The 15,327-nt window shown below is 41.8% G+C and overlaps 1 protein-coding gene across 5 annotated transcripts in view; it reads left to right on the top strand.

Moving 5' to 3' along the window:
• Window positions 1-15,327, top strand: part of RALY (RALY heterogeneous nuclear ribonucleoprotein) — a 212,211-nt gene that overhangs the window by 61,317 nt on the left and 135,567 nt on the right. For 4 of the 5 annotated variants that reach the window (XM_083508266.1, XM_083508265.1, XM_083508268.1 and 1 more), the window contains exon 2: window positions 9,216-9,312. The exons of the other annotated variant lie outside the window; for it this stretch is intronic. The gene's annotated coding sequence lies outside the window, so the exon portion shown is untranslated. The remainder of the gene's footprint in view (window positions 1-9,215; window positions 9,313-15,327) is intronic. 5 annotated transcript variants of the gene reach the window in all.

Below are 15,327 nucleotides of genomic sequence, written 5' to 3'. Positions count from 1 at the left end.
GCCCATGGGCAGAGGTGATGGGAGCTGCAGACCAGCAACATCCACCCACCCCTCATCGAAAATCTCTCCCCTCCAGTTCCAGAGGGATAGTTGAGTTTGCAGTTCAAATTGTATGAGAGCCTGAAGCTACTAATTGGATTTGCAAAAAAACATAGATGTAATTATGGTCAGCAAAAATTATTTTGCGGCTCCCCTCAAGTCTCCTGACTTGAGCTCTTACCAACTGAGATGGAAAATGAGTTAATCATTTCAACACTAGGCACTCATACCTTCGTTCCATTGTGCAGCTGCCAGCTATTAATATTCAACCAGAGTTAATGGAGGTAATGTCACTTCCAGAGCTTCTCCAATACTTTCAGTGGGTGGACTGCAACATATCTAACCTGTCCCAGTTGGCTGATTATTCCAGCCAGTTCTGCCGTAATGTCCTTAAAATATTTGGCAGTGTTTATGTGGCTTTGGAGGAGTTACTGGAAAGGGCCATATCTCAGTGGTATTGCTGATTATTCTTTTATGCCAAGGGTTTCAGGTCGGAACAAATCAGGACAGATCCACACCATACATTTAAAGCACATTCAATGCACATCTGAAGCACATGATTTACCGCAAGGGAATCCTGGGTTTCCCCACACTCAGCATCCTTAACATACTACAGTTCCCAGGATTCTTTGTGGGAAGTCACATGCTTTCAATGTGTGTTGGGTGTGCTTTAATTGCATGGTGCGCATTTGCCCTCAGTCTTGTTCCAGTCTGTGTCACTTTTGCATATACTTGCCCATTGCAACATCATCACCACTACTTACTACTGTTATTTACATTTGTATACTGCCCTTCATCTGAAGATCTCAGGGCAGTTCACAACATAAAAATACAAGACAAAAACACAAAATGAAAAATAAAAACAAGAACAAAACAAAACAAAACAAAAAACAATCTGCCGCCACTCCCCAAAACACATTTAAAAGGACATAGGATGTTAATCAGCCAAAGGCCTGGTTGAAGAGGGATGTTCTCACCTGGTGCCTAAAGGTGCATAATGAAGCCAGCAGGTGACCCTCCCTGGGAAGAGCATTCTACAAATGGGGAGCCACTGCAGAAAAGGCCAGGTCTTGTGTTGCAACCCTCTGGACCTCTTGTGGAGGAACACACAAAGAAGGGCCTCAAAGGATGATCTCAGGGTCCAGGAAGATTCAGATGGGGAGAGGTGGTCCTTCAGGTACCGCAATCCTGAGCTGTTTAAGACTTTATAGGTCAAAACCAGCACTTTGAATTGGGCCAAGAAACTAATTGGCAGCCAGTGCAGTCCAGTCAGGATCAGTATAATATGCTCAAACCATCTTGCCCTACTGAGCAACCCGGTTGCCAAATTCGGCAGCAGCTGAAGTTTCTGAACCGTCCTTTCCATCCCATTTCCCCATTAATGTGTGAACTGATATTGAAATCTATCCAAAAATTGTATTTTAAAACATTACCCCCACTGAAAAAATATATGTATAAAAACTTTTTTCTCTCAAAATATGCACTTCAAATTTTATTTTCTCTCAAAGCATGCATTTCTAAGCATGTTTTTTCACAGAACAGCAGAGAATAGGGTCAGGGTACTCAGGAAATGTACAAATGAGTGGATAACTTAAGTTCCCATTAGCACAAGAGATGCAGATCAGTTCAGTTCTTATTGTAATTTGCAAAGATTGAATTCTCAAGTATCCTTAGTTCTAGCTTCAGTACTTGTTATCTCAAAGAAGCAGGTAGGAGACACTGGGAAAGATGTGTGTCTGAGACCGTAGAGCACTGTTGTTAGTCAGAAAAGATGTTAATTCTATACACCAGTGGTCTGACTCAATAAGGCAGCTGCATATGAGTTAGTGAGATTATCTGGTGTTTTGAGTAGAAATAGCCTCTTTGTCATTAGAATGCAAGGGCAAAATATGTCCCTTCATTCAGTTCAATAATATTGAGATGTTCAAATTCAACAGTCTTTGTAGTAATTGTGCCCAGAATCAGTTCAAGACATGTTGTTGCCAGAGACAAAGTGGTAAATAGCACACACACACACACACACACACACGTAAGTGTATTTTGACACCTGAGGCAAAAAATAAAATAAAATCCTGTAAGCTCATTTCCTCCTGCATGGCAGGAAAAAAATACAACCATAATAAATTAAATAACACTCAATCTGCCTAGAGGCAGGGCCGGCTATGATTGTGCAAATCCTCCTCTTTCTACAAAGATTAAGATAAAACCATGTATACAATTTAATGTTAGTTTCTTCAAAACCATAAGACGCAGGACCTAATATCATGGAAACATCTGAAAGCAGGCACCAATACCTTTAGCATCACCATCTTCCACACACAAGTCAGCTGTTGCCTAAGTTTTGATGGCCTGTGTTGGCCATAATGGCCTATTTTATCTCCATAGTTGGGAACTGGGAGATTCTCCCTAGAGGCAGGATGTACCAATAAGCAGTATTTAGCTTCTTTAAAAAGAGAGGCTTACTCTGAAGCCTCCCTTGAAGTCCTACCTATGATCACTGTAGATTTTGCAGGGTCTGGCTTAAGGTAAGAAAACGTCACTCCACTCATTCTAAGAGGCATTTGCTTTTCCTTACAGCCTGCATATAAGAGCAAAAATACTCTGTGACTGAATATGAGAGACTCAGATTTCAGGGTTTGGCATCAGTTTATGAATTAGATTCCAGATCTGAATCTTGGCACCAGTAATCACTGGCTGAAACTGAGCAAATACATTTGTTTACTGTTGACGGCACAGCATCCCTTCTGGAATTGGATTTCGTTGCAAATTACATACTTGCATGGGCTCCCTGAGAGCAATTCTGTTTACTCTCCAAAATGGGTGAAGGGAAAACATATTCAGGATTGAATATAAATTTTGCAGTGTAAGAAATGTGCCAATTTTTTGTTGTTGTCCCCCCCCCCATTATATCCAAGATGTGAGCTTCCGATAGAGTCTATGGCATAGATATTTATGTAGCATAAAAGTAGGCTCTTAAAGATACTTGCAGCTTTGCATTTGTGGAAAGAACATAAGATCTGGATATCTCAGCATAATAAAGCATTGCTGAAATCAAGCCTACCTTGATTTCAGCAAGGCATTTGACAAGGTGCCCCATGATATTCTTGTAAAGAAGCTGGTAAAATGCGGTCTTGACTATGCTACCACTCAGTGGATTTGTAACTGGCTGACTGACCGAACCCAAAGGGTGCTCATCAATGGTTCCTCTTCATCCTGGAGAAGAGTGACTAGTGGGGTGCCACAGGGTTCTGTCTTGGGCCCGGTCTTATTCAACATCTTTATCAACGACTTGGATGATGGACTCAAGGGCATCCTGATCAAATTTGCAGATGACAGCAAACTGGGAGGGGTGGCTAACACCCCAGAGGACAGGATCACACTTCAAAACGACCTTGACAGATTAGAGAACTGGACCAAAACAAACAAGATGAACTTTAACAGGGAGAAATGTATAGTATTGCACTTGGGCAAAAAAAATGAGAGGCACAAATACAAGATGGGTGACACCTGGCTTGAGAGCAGTACATGTGAAAAGGATCTAGGAGTCTTGGTTGACCACAAACTTGACATGAGCCAACAGTGTGACGCGGCAGCTAAAAAAGCCAATGCAATTCTGGGCTGCATCAATAGGAGTATAGCATCTAGATCAAGGGAAGTAATAGTGCCACTGTATTCTGCTCTGGTCAGACCTCACCCGGAGTACTGTGTCCAGTTCTGGGCACCACAGTTCAAGAAGGACACTGACAAACTGGAACGTGTCCAGAGGAGGGCAACCAAAATGGTCAAAGGCCTGGAAACGATGCCTTATGAGGAACAGCTAAGGGAGCTGGGCATGTTTAGCCTGGAGAAGAGGAGGTTAAGGGGTGATATGATAGCCATGTTCAAATATATAAAAGGATGTCATATAGAGGAGGTTGTTTTCTGCTGCTCCAGAGAAGCGGACACGGAGCAATGGATCCAAACTACAAGAAAGAAGATTCCACCTAAACATTAGGAAGAACTTCCTGACAGCAAGAGCTGTTCGACAGTGGAATTTGCTGCCAAGGAGTGTGGTGGAGTCTCCTTCTTTGGAAGACTTTAAGCAGAGGCTTGACAACCATATGTCAGGAGTGCTCTGATGGTGTTTCCTGCTTGGCAGGGGGTTGGACTCGATGGCCCTTGTGGTCTATTCCAACTCTATGATTCTATGATTCTATGATCATGATGTACATCGGCCTTCATCAGTGTGGTGACCTCTAGGTGTTTTGGACTACAACTCCCATCAGCCCCAACTAGTGCAGGTTGTCCGGAGGGCACCAGGTTGATCCACAGCACTGCAGTGGGCCTAACATATGATAAGAGAGCAGTGAATGGCTTGTTCAGCTCTGTAGCTGAAGTCAGCATCAGAGAAAAGAGACAGCATTGCAAAGACAGAGACAGGGAACCCAGCAAGCAGTGGCGGAGGAAGGGGGTGCAGGCTGCCCTGGGTGTCATCACGGAGAGGGGGGTGACAAAATGACATAAATATGAGGTTTTTTAAAAATTGGGCTCATGAAACTTTTTAGTTTAGTCAACAAACATAATGAAACGCAGCTGGCACTGGGTGCCACACCGCGGGGGCCAGCACTTACCCCAGGGCCTGCAGCGTGCCTGAGCCACACGTCTCTCCTGGGAGTGACCTGGTGGCTTGAGCACCTGCAGGCTCCGTGCTGCCTAAAACGGCAGCATGGAACTTGTGTCTGCCCTCCGCCTCTCCCTCAGCTGCCCGACAGCTGAGGAGGAGGCGGCGGAGAGGATCCAAGCAGTGCGGCATGCCCCCATGGGCGGCTTACCGTGCCCCCGGCTGCTGGACACGCACGCCGCACCCGGCATCCGAGCGGCTAGCTCCGCCACTGCCAGCAAGCACAGTTAACAAACAAAATGCTTCTTCAAAATGTGAGAAGACACTCTGCAAAGTTCAGCACTGTCGATGATTCAATATGTGTCTGAATCTCACACCTACTAAATAAGCGTAGACGAAGGTTACAGGAGTAGATAGCTCCTAATTAGAACATTTGAATATTGATTTAGAGAGGGGGAGGAATGCTAAATAAAGTAATTGTTTGTAAAGTTGATCTGCAGTGAACTTTCTCCCCCAAAGCTGTATAAACTTGGATTGCTAATCCGTAATTGACCCGGCGTTTTGGGAAAAGACAAACACAATTGCAGGTTTATTAAATGACTAATCAAGTGTTCATTGGCAGTGGTGGGGAACCAGGGGGATCCAAGTTGGCCCATGAAGCCATTTTCCCCATCCCATGCCCATGCTTCAGCTGACATCACTTGCGATGTTATCTGATGGGCAGGAGGGCATGGTTAAATCCTTCATTGGCAGGGCATGCTTGCTTCCAGCAGGGAATAGGGCCACATAGCCAAACTGAGTAGCATTTATCCACCATTCGTCAGCTTGTGAGTGTAGATTAAATCCTGCTCAGTTCAGCAGGATTCCATGGAAACCTTCCTGATTCAAGAAAGGATTTGCACAGAAACCCCTGCTCAGATGAAGGAGGGGACTCTCCATTTTAACAAGAGATTCCCCATGCAAACTCCTTTCTCTTGTGTGTGTTTGGTGCCATTTTTGGATACAGCGATGACACTTACACCCTGGACAGTGAAAATAGAGAAAATAATGTTAGTTTTGAGCGCTGTGAAAATATCGTTTCAGCAACAGAAACCTAATGTTCTTGTGCATGAAATGTGCAGAATTCAGGTGACAGATGAGAAACAGATGTGCCTATATGTCCTTTTTGGGAAGATCCTAAGTGATGTTAATGATGCAAGAGCCAGGAAAGGAAGCCAGGTGTCCTGACGCACTCTTCACCAGTAACACTAATCTCCTCCAAGTAATCTATGTGAACAATGCAGCTGAAAGTGAATCACCGAAGTAGCCTCAGTGGTTCACATCATTACAACTGGGGGATGAGTCATCTCTCCAGCCCGTACTGTAAGGCATGCACAATAAAAAGGGGCAATTTACTGGCTTTTATCAATTCAATTAGAGAGTGTTTTCAGTAACTGAGAAGGAGCAAGCAGGGAGCTGAATAAATCTCAACGTTCACTGCAGTTGTATCCAACATCACCATTGCTCTGATGTTACCGCATTAATAGATGTGATGGAAATCTTCTGAACTGTGGAATGCACCAGAAATGTAACCCCTTAGCCAGCCAGGGCTGTTTGTACCTAAACAGTCAAGAAAACTCAGATGCTGAGTATCATAGAAGTCAATGGGGTTCTTTGGAAATGACTGTGGAAGAGCATTATTTCACGCAAGGATGGGGGCTTCTTTCAATCCAAATGCTGTGTTCCTTCATAAGCAGCCTTCCAAGAACCACATATCAGTGATGGTTGGGGACACAAGCAAAAAGTGGGTGAGGTTACATATGTGGCGCTTAACTTTCCTGAGTAGGCTACATTCCAGCCACCTGGACATTGAAGGTTCCTACACAGCCACCCACTTCACACATATTTCCATATTTCTCTAGGCAAGCAAGAAGCTTTCAAGGAGGCATCCCTGCCAGACAAAAGCAGCTGGAGAGAGTGCAGGGCATGGATGGTGAAAGGGGCTTTGCCGGGTGGAAAGCCCTGAGGGCCAGATAGAGAGAGAGAGTCCACAAAAGAAAGCAATGAGCAAGAATATTATGAAGAATGTGCATGCATTCCATTAGTGTATAATCTATGTACATAGCAGGGGGAGTGGGATCATGCCTACTGGGTCCTCCCTCTTCCTGTGTTGACATGGCATTCATTGTCAAAGAGCAGCTATGCATACTAACTTCATCTGCAAATTCTGTTCATGTATTTGGGACTCATCTGTTGGAATAATTTCTACTCACCCTGACACAGCCTGAGGCTACAATCCTAATCATGTCTACTCAGAAGGAAGTCCTGTGGAATTCAATGGGCCTTGCTCCCATGTAACTGGGGTTAGGATTACATCCTAAGTACATACAGTTTCTACAGATCTATGATCCAGACACTACTGGAATTTTTAGTCTGATGCTTGCTGTCTTCTAATTATAATTGCTGATCATTTTATTTCGCAAGGGGAAGTCTTGTTTCTAATTTAACTCAATATATTTTAGTGTATTTCTTAAATGTAAGTTGATTTGATTGTCTCATCCGAAAATCAAATTATAAATAATGAACTAAACTAAAACTAAACCCTTTTCGCAGGTTGTACTGAATGGGTTGGAAGCAGACTTAGTCCGTAGATCTGCTGAAACCGATAGGACTTAAATTAGTTGCATTTGCCTTGCCCCACTGATTTCAATGGATTTAGTCTGAGGATGAAAAATTCTGGATTCAAACCACTGTTTGCAGGAGAAAAAAGTGAGGTCAGGGGGTAACAGCTCCAACTATACATATATCTGTAGAAATGAGAGCAGCCAAATATTCACTCCATTTACGAAAGATGCTTGCTTTGAAGGCTGGGAGTGTCTGTGTGTGAAAACCCTGGATGCGGGCAGCATAAATGTCAACAAGCCACATTTCTTAGAGTAAATTAAATGTTTGGATATAAGAACTGACCTTGACTGCATCTCTTATATGCAATCAGGGTCCCACTTGCTTCTCATCCTGTATCAACACATAACATGTAACCAGTTCTGCTGTTGTGCACTTGTAAACTAAGTGAGATTCCAGCAAGGCAGGTGATCTCTCAGTAAACATGTAATCTCTCACTGACACATTAAGCACAAGTGTCCTCTTTGCTAGAAGGTTTGCTTTGCATTCCTCTCATCACTCTTCAGTTTAAAACTTTAGCCCCAGTGAAATGTTGTGAAATAATCCAGAGAACCAAATATGGATCGAGTCCTTAATTATAGAAGGAGTAAGGAGAAGCTTCTGTCTGGTTTATTAGACCGATGAGCTGACCTTCGACTTTTAACATTTTATAATAAAGGGCATGGGTTGGACTACTTCAAATTAGGCAGTTTGGGTGTTGATTTTTTCCTTAATTTAAAAAACATAAAAGTGTTGTTTCTAGATTCACAGAACACTATACATTTTTGAAAGTTGTTTGTTCACCATGTGTTTGGACACCCTGTAAGATATCATAACCAATTTTTGTAGGATGGTTCCTGAGATAAAGGAGCAGGTTTTCACCTGTGTTTGGCCACAGTTTTATGCCATTTGAATTAATATGGCAGACTGAGCCTTATAAAAGTGTTTTGATCTTAATCACCGATTTCAAAACTTAGAATTTCCAAGCAACACCAGGTAAAAGACTGCTAGAATAATATAAAAATGCACCATCAAGTATGGAGAGTAGAAATGAGTACCCACATTCCTTCAACCTACCTTCCTGTCACCATTAAGGTCCATGTGAGAATGAGCCACATACACACATGTTCATTCATCATTCAGCTACTACAACACCACATGAAAACTTGCTTGGCCATCAGGGATCAAACACTGCATGTAGAGCTTTCATGATTCCTAACACCACTTCAAACACTTTCAAAGGAAGCAATTAACATGTGTGATGGCATACCAAGTGATATGTGTGCATGCGTGATCCAGCTCTGAATCAGCTCTGAGAGAAAAAAGTTGTTGCATGCATTATACTTCAAAACCACCGCTGTCTTGAAATAACAGTTGGGTGTGAACAACACTGTGAGCTTGGACATTTTGACTTTCTACTGCTTTTTCTGTCTGTGTGCTATTGGGCTTGAGGGGCATATCCAGTTTCATTATGGGGCAAAGTGGTCTAGAACACTGTGAACTTCTCCAGCCAGGGCTTTTCACCACAATATATTCTTTCACAAGGGCACAGGTGTTTGTGCGAGAATCCAGGAAGAAGACATGGCTGCCTTAATGGCTGTCTGAATAGGAGTGTACTGCATTACTACATTTTGTTGCAGGTCCCACCTGGAATATGAATCATGCTTCTGATCCATGGGGGACCACTAAGATCATCTCACTAAGATGCCTGGGACATACTGGGGAAGGCGATCCGGACCTTTCCTAATGAACCCTTTCTCTGCCTCAAAAAGGGATGGCCTGCACTGCTACATCAAAGAGGTCCTATGATCTAGCTCTGCAAATTCATGCCAACACACTTCAAGTACTGTTGTGTGTATAATGTAGTAGATAGATGACAAAACATTGAATTGTATGTCATGCTTGTTAATGGTTTCCTATGTCCTGTTTATTGTAGGTAAATCCAGGTCTATAAAGGGTTACCACGCCAGTTGAGCCCCCCTACCTGGTGGGCAAGGAGGAACTGCACTCTTGTACCCAAAGCACCATTCCTGGTGAGTGATTTGACACAATTCAGTTTAAGGTTAGCCAGTAAATTTGCATTCGCGACGTAACTATTGTTGTGGGGAACTAAGAGTTTTATAAGACAAGATTATGTGATCTCTGAACAAAGGCTGTGGAAGGGAGGAGGTTTGTTCTATGGTTAGCAGGGCTGATCTAAGACATTTGCTAGCTGAGGTGAATGACAAGATGGTGCCCCCTCTACACACACGTATTATGTGTATGAAACTGACTAGCAGTTGAATCTTCAACACTGTCAATGGGGCTACATCCTCCACAGCACTTGAGGGTGGCAGAGCAGCTTAGGGGCACAGGGCAGGCATGCTCACTAGCAGTCTATCTTCCTGCTCCTTTACTGCCTGAGGCAGATGTATCACCATGCCTAATGGCAGGGCTGGGCATGATGGCTTGGCATATTCTAATGTAGAAAGCAAGCCTTGAATTTTTCAGTTATTTGGCAGGGGGGGTTGAATCTTGTCAATTCACGAACATGTATCAGATTCATGTATCAGATTCGTGAACATACCAAAACAGCATGGAGCTTTATGAAGTTTAATACTGCATGACAAGTAGAAGCAACCAATTATTGCGTACACGGCGATTGGGAGAGAAACCACTTTATTAAGTTTTGAAGGATCACAAAGATTCTGTAGCATCTGGCCCATAACCTTTCTTGTGTCTAAGTTTTATGCTGGCAAAGCCAACAATCATTTGTGTGTGTGATCTCTAGTGTCTGAAACAAACATTCCTGCCCTGAGAGTGCCCTTTCAGGTACCTCTGGTGTCTATGAGCTCAGTAAGCTCAATCACAGTGTCTAATCACAAATTAATCCAGACTCTAATCACTTGTCCCAGTCATTTATCACATGTTGCAGTTCCTGTCTACCTTGGATTAATATTGCATTCTATACCCTTTTAAAGTTGTGGCCTGTCTGTGACCTCTGTAGCCCCCACTGAAGGAAAAGTGAACTGCATTCCAAAAAAAGACATGCAAGAGAAGGGTAAATAGGAAAGTGAACAGTTTTTAAGCTGCCTTTGGTCAAATGCTGCCTGAAATTCATGCATTTGAGTTACCTGATATCATATCTCTCACTGAAGCTGTCTATTGAACTGAAAATGATGCCCATGTACTGAAACCAATAAAACGTTGGTCATGTGGACAGTAACTGTTAATATTTCCCTTATATGGATCTGGAGGTCTTTGTCATGGGGAGAAAACTTTGAGAAGAAGAGCATTATTTTAGGCAACCGCAGAACTCTCACTCTTCAGGGCATCAGCTGATGTCATAAGCCAACTTTAGAAATACAACTTGAGAAAGGGACACATTAAGCAATGCAGTACAATGCTAATCCTCTTGACCCCCGGGTCAAGCACAACTATTAATAAACGCATGCTCTGTATCTTTGACTCCAGCAAAAGGGTGTTCTGTACATACACATAAACATGTACTTGGAATGGCTACTGGGTTCAGTCAAGCTTCTGATGAATATATGCCGCCTTTTTCTAAAAGGCTTTTTTCTACAAAGCTGTGTTGTAAAACATAGCTTTGTTTGGATCTTTGTCTTTCTATATACTGGCCTTTTAAAAATAACTCTAGATGTTGCTGCCTTAATTTTGATTATTTTAAATCACTGTAGTTATTTGGTTTTATGGTTCTGAGGACTGCCTGAGGCAAGCAAGGCCCCCAAACGTGGCATATAAGAATTTTCCATAATATGTTTTGCCTCATGAAAATATTGGTGAATAAACACATCATGGCTTAGCTATATAATATTTGCGCTCCGTCTCCCTGAGTGTGATAGTATTTTTTCAAAAAACAACAACAACAAAAAACGTAGCTTTCTTATTGTGCTTCTAGAGTGAGTTAATCGAGAGTGCTGTAAAATTATAGATGAGAAGGTGCCAGATCAAAATCTATATTGGGTAGTGATCTTTTGCCTCAGTTATGTTATCTTATATTGGTAATATTTATCAGCCAAATAATTATGGCAAAGTCTTAATTAGCCAAAATATTTGGTCCAGTGTTACCTAGGCACCAAAATGCCTCTCTGCTATCTCTCCCTGCTTATATCTCCACTGTGTCCTTGGCTTCCAGCACCTTAGGTACCCACTAGAGTATATCACAAAACCAATTGGAATGGGCAGGTCACCATTAGTTCTGAGTGAATCTCAAACCATACATATCCCTGCTTACTGAAGGGAAACAGTATATAGGAACCAGAAATTGTGGGGGTTACTTTAGAAGCTAGAAGGAACTGGTGCATAAAATAAAATGCACACTATTTTGAGAAACAGTAATTTAGGAAATAATGGCAGGTCTGTTTAGAGGACTGAGCACAGTGAACTGTGGACAATGGAGTGTTTTATTCTGCCAGTTCTCTGGTAAAGTCCTGGATTCCTTTCTGAGAATCAATAAATGTAGAGACATAGCCACAATATTTTCCAGGTGGCCTCAGGCCAGGAATTGTCCACAGTTGAAAAGAATTGGCAAACAAAAAACTGCATTATTTTTAGGCGATGGAGTAAATGATGCTCTCAGCCTCTTCATTCATTTGGCAGTGAGTAAAGGCTTCCGCCTCACCTGTTTAAAATCTAAAAAAAGGAAGACAATGAATTCCACTTGAAAAATGAAAAAATGTGGTGAAACAGTATAAACATTTTGATACATAGTGATGTTAGTGTTATCAAGATTGGTGGAATGGGCAAATTTAGTGATTTCAACCGTGAGAAAGGCCCCAGAAATGAAGGTTTGGGATATTATGCTCTGCCTTCCATTCTGCAGACACAAGTCATTATTATGCAGGTCTTAAGGGGCACCACAAACAGCAGACATATCTTCCCAAGAAAGTCCCCCATGTACAGGCCAGGAAAATAAAGCAGAGAATTGAATTTTGTTTGACGTCTTCTGATGTGCCCATAACTTTTTATTTGATGCACGTGGACATGAGAGTTCAAATTTGAATTGTATATTTCACATTTGTTTTGGCTTTGGTGCCAGGTTATTATACAACAACTTTAAGAATGCTTTAGAAATTCTCTTTTTTAATTTTTATTAGTTTTTCAACATATCATTTTCAACAACAATTAAACATAATTTCATATCTTATACCATTTTTTTTTACTTCCATCAATCACAACTGAGAATTTTCCAATCTATTCACTTAATATACATTTCTTACTTTCACTATTACATTTAAATCTCATAACTAAGATCTCCATAGACTGCTTCAGAAATTCTCATCTAATTTCTTCATGGGTTTTTGGAGTGCTGAATTCCCTGGTCTTGTTTCTGAAGTGGAAGAACCAGTGAGTAGGTATTCCCCACTGCTGTATCTTACATTATTGTATTCCTTCCAAAGTCTACGCAGAGCAGAGCATTGTGTATGCATGAGTTCTGTGCTTAAACCTGACCTTAACTATTTTCTTCCTCAGTGAAAGAGGCTTCCATTTTTCTCCCTTATTCACACAACACTTTATAATTTCTTTACAATCTTTGCCATTGACGAGTTAACTTTTTATCATTGGGAAATGGCTGAGGGTGGTGTGTATGTGTGTTTCTTTCCACTAAAAATATATCCAGTGCTCTATAACATCCCATGATAGATGAGGAAGGCCTGAAAGGAGTTATCTCTACCCACATTAGGTTGGATGTGGGTAGAAACCTGCACATGATTGGGAACTCTTTCAAGTACACACAGGTAATCACTAGGGATAGAGAAGAAATTTGATTCAATTTACAATTAAAGACAACAGGGACCTTGAGAGTGGGGGGAGGCGATATGCAGCCCTGTGCCTTTTTCAAAAGTGGAGATTTTGCCAATCCAGAATTCAGAAGGAGTGGAATGTTGGGCCAAGCAAACCAGAGAAATAATAAATAACTGCAAAGGGAGGAATCACTCTTTTCCTTCATTTCAGGCCAGACATTCCTTGGTGCAATGTTTCATAGCTTTGTTTGGTAGGATGGTACTTTTTTCACCTATCATGGAGTAAAAATACTTCTTCCTTATTTCAGTCTCTATATTTTGGCAAAATATCAATAGTAAATATTTTGTCTGTTGAGGTCCACTGTAGAAGCTGGTATGATATTTGGTCCAGTGGATCACAGTTAGTTCTGATGGTTGCTGAATGACTTTTTGACTCCTTGTCAGTCTGCTACAAATTAATCCAAAGTCCAACATGTGATGTTCTAATAAAACAAGGAATTGTTTTCAAAAGTTTTCACCCAAAGCCTCAACGAGGCACAGGTGGGGTTTTTTACCATCGTTCCTTCCTGTTGAAGGCCAAGACCCAGGTAGAGAGAGTTAAATACTGGAAGTAACCCAGATCTTGTTAATCTAATTTTTATCTGAAAATGGAAGTGTGAGTGAGTGAGGCCTAAGTCATCTATGCACACTTCAGTGTAGTCACTGTTTGAAAATGCAGCTTTATGGAGATAATGCCATGTAGCGAACCTGTTCATGCAAAGGGGCTCATCCACATGGTTCTGGCGATTTGGTCAGGGTGGTGTGGTGGTTAGAATATTGGACTAGAACTGAGAAGCTCTAGGTCCAAATCCCCAAGCAGTCATTAAGCCTACTTGGTAACTTTTGGACAGCTACTGTTTCTCAGCCTAACCTAAATTACAGGGCTGTTATTGGGAGAACCGTGTACAATGTCTTGAGCTCCTTGGAGAAAACATAGGATTTGAATGGAATGCATGTTCACAATGCTGGCACAAGCCTTACACTGTTTCTACTGGCATTGTGAAAACCATCCAAACCACTGTGGGTGAATTAACTGAGCAAAGGGCCAACCACATGGAGCTGCTCCAAGCAAATGGCTTTGACTCAGGCATGTAGAAACTGAACTGGTAGTATTCCTTGTGTGTTTATTCATTTGTCAGCCTCTTCAGCCCACCTTGTATACCGGCTGCATCTTTGGGGATAACTGTGCATTAAAAAATATACTTCAGAAAGCAAACAATAATTGCTTTTGGGAGAGCTTGCTCAACATCAGTTAGGACTTTGTGCTGCATGTGGAGCTGCTCTTGGACGTGGTCTGGAAACTCCAGCTGGTGCAGAATGCTGATGGGGACAGATAGCTGACAACATGTGACAGCTTTGCTAAAATATCTGCATTGGATGCTGATATGTTACTGGGATAGGTTCATGGTTCTTGTATTAGTATACAAAGCCCTGAACACCTTGGATCCATGAAACCTTAATTACCACCTGAGCCTGTTTATCCCACTGAGATCATCCAGAGATGATTGTCCCTTGTGTTACCAAGGTCTGCCTGGCTTCAACTAGTAGCTGGACATTCAATGTTGCTGCTCCCATTCTGTGGGATACCCTTCTAATGCAGATTCAGCAGGTATCCTTGCAGTCTGAAAGGCCTCTTGGTCTGTTTCATTTTCTCTTTTACCTGAGTGGCCATTATAGAAATACTTTTAAAAATATAATAAAGTAAATTTACAAGTAACATAATTATTATAATAATAGCCTTTTGTAATCTCATTGTACAAAGCTTTCACCGGACTTATCTGAAGGCTCATGATAAGAAGTGACTGACAGTAACTGCACTGATGTATCAGGTATGACATGTGGACCAGGAAATACAAAGAGAGAAATGAAGTTTCATAATGTGTTTTGAGAGGGACAGGCAGACAGACAGAATGGACAAGTGCTTTCGACAGCAAAATTTTAACTATGGCATTTTGCTTCTTGACAGACCAGCATTTCTTTTTAATGGAGTGCATTGCTAATTTCACGAGATTCCCAATGTCCATTCTTCCCATAATTTTCTTTAAATATATACTCCCGACTCTTAGCATATCAACACAAATGTACCATATCAGGAATACATCTCAAGTGATGTGAAAATTTTCAACTTGCCATTTCTTTTGCTTGATGCATCACAACACCTATGGCATCTCTGCCTTTTCACACAGCCCTGGGCACATCAGAAACATGTGGTGTAGTGGACAGGGCTGGATTTCTTTCAGGGAAACCTGGATTTAAATTCCTGGC

This window comes from Podarcis liolepis (assembly GCF_965112155.1).
Source record: "Podarcis liolepis genome assembly, chromosome: 6".
NCBI lineage: Eukaryota > Metazoa > Chordata > Lepidosauria > Squamata > Lacertidae > Podarcis > Podarcis liolepis.
The sequence above is the reverse complement of the archived record's forward strand: the minus strand, read 5'-3'. Positions and strand labels throughout refer to the sequence as shown.